Genomic DNA, 2,392 nt, shown 5'->3' on the forward strand with positions numbered 1-2,392 from the left:
GAAATCTTTGATAATGTAATCCGAGACTCATGGTCCTTTTAAGGTATCTCATGACTCTTTCGATAGTGTGTCAATGCTCCATACTAGGTCTACTAGTAAACCTGCACAACAATCCCACGACGTAGGCAATGTCGGGTCTAGTACAATCAGTGGCATACCTGAGGCTGCCAATGATGCTCGTATATTCAGTTTGTCTAACACCTTCACCAGAGTTCTTGAAAAGTTTCACACTTGGATCATATGGTGTGCAAGCAGGTTTACAGTCAAAGTAATCATATTTCTTTTGGATCTTTTCAATGTAGTGAGATTGATCCAAAGAAATTTCCTTTTCTGACCTAGTAATCTTGATTCTAAGGATTACACTTGCTTCTCCGAGGTCTTTCATCTCAAAGTTGTTGCTCAACAATGATTTCACATTATTCACAGCATGAATGTTTGAGCCAAATATGAGTAAGTCGTCTACATAGAGACATAAGATAGTGCAAATGTCATTTTCATATTTGTAGTAAATACATTTGTCACTTTCATTTACTTTAAACTCATTCGAAATAATCAAGTTATCAAATTTTTCATGCCATTGCTTAGGAGCTTGTTTAAGACCATACATAGATTTATCTAACTAACAGACCTTGTCTTCTTGTCCATGAATTACAAAACCTTTAGGTTGTTCCATGTAGATTTCTTCTTCCAGGTCACCGTTTAAAAAGGCTGTTTTAACATCCATCTGGTGTATCACCAGGTTATGAATAGCCGCAAGTGATATAAGCACCCTAATGGATGTTAGTCTAGCGACTGGTGAGAAAGTGTCGAAGAAATCTATATTCTCTCTTTGTCTAAAACCTTTGGCTACAAGGCGAGCCTTGTATTTATCAACAAATCCATCGGGTTTCAGTTTCTTTTTCAAGATCCATTTACAACCTATTGGTTTGCAACCAGGAGGCAAGTCTACCAGATGCCAGGTCTTGTTAGATTCTAGAGAATCCATTTCATCGTTTATAGCTTCTTGCCATAGATCTGCATCTAAGGATGACATTAATGTTCGCAGGATCCTCTTCTATGTTGTAGGCCATGTATTCTGGTCCATAATCTTTAGCAACTCTTACTCTCTTACTCCTTCGAGTTTCCGTTTCATCTTGTTTGTTGCTTTCAGTGCTCGTTGTCACAGGAACTTGACTTGGTCCGCTGCCCCCACTATTTCTTGATTTGAAAGGGAATTTATCTTCATAGAAGTCAGCATCATTTGATTCTATGATCAATTTCGCGTTTAGGTCATAAAACCTATACGCTTTGCTGTTTACTGCATACCCAATGAATGAACATTCATAGGCTCTACTGGCGAGTTTGATTCGCTTGGGATCGGGGATTCTGACATAAGCCAGACAACCCCAGGTGCGAAGATAAGATAGGTTGGGCTGTCTATTCTTCATTATCTCATAAGGAGATGTATTGCTTTTAGACTTAGGAATTCTATTCAAAACATAGCAAACAGTCAAAATAATTTCCCCCCACCAATGAGATGCAGCACCAGAATTAAGCATTATAGCAACAACTAATTCAGTAAGAGTTCTATTCTTTCTTTCAGCTTTACCATTCATTTCAGGTGAATATGGTGCAGTTGTTTCATGTATAATTCCTTGGGTTTTATAGAACTCATTAAATAAGTCAGAATCATACTCTGTTCCTCTATCACTACGAAACCTTTTAATCTTTTTGTTAAATTGATTTTCTATTTCAGTCACAAATATTTTAAACATGTCAAGCGCTTCACTTTTATTTTTCATGAGATATACGTAAGTAAAATTAGAACAATCGTCAATAAAAGTGATGAAATAACGTTTTCCATTTTTGGTTAGCGTTCCGTTAAGCTCACATATGTCAGAGTGTATTAATTCTAGAGGTTCAGTTTCTCTAACAATTGATTTATGGGATTTCTTAGTTATTTTGGCTTGACTGCAAAATTCGCATTTTTCAAAATCCTTTTTAGATAATTTTGGAATCAAGCCTAAAACACTTAAATTTGAAATCACATTTTTGTTTATATGACAGAGTCTAGCATGCCAAATATTAAAATCACACAACATGTAAGCAGAAGGAGACATTTTATTCAATTCAACATTCAATTTAAACATGCCATCAGTGGCGTACCCTTTCCCAACAAAAATACCATTTTTAGAAATGGTGTACAAATCTACCCCTATAGACTGAGTGAACCCTGCCTTATTGAGAAGAAACCCTAAGACTAGATTCTTTCTTATTTCTGGAGTGTGCATTACATCCTTCAGAATTAAGGTCTTTCCAGATGTGAATGTTAGTTCCACATCTCCAATTCCAGCAACATTAGTGGTGTGGGAGTCTCCCAACAACACTTTCTTATCTTCAGCAGCAATGTATG

This window comes from Cicer arietinum, chromosome 4 (genome assembly GCF_000331145.2).
Source record: "Cicer arietinum cultivar CDC Frontier isolate Library 1 chromosome 4, Cicar.CDCFrontier_v2.0, whole genome shotgun sequence".
NCBI lineage: Eukaryota > Viridiplantae > Streptophyta > Magnoliopsida > Fabales > Fabaceae > Cicer > Cicer arietinum.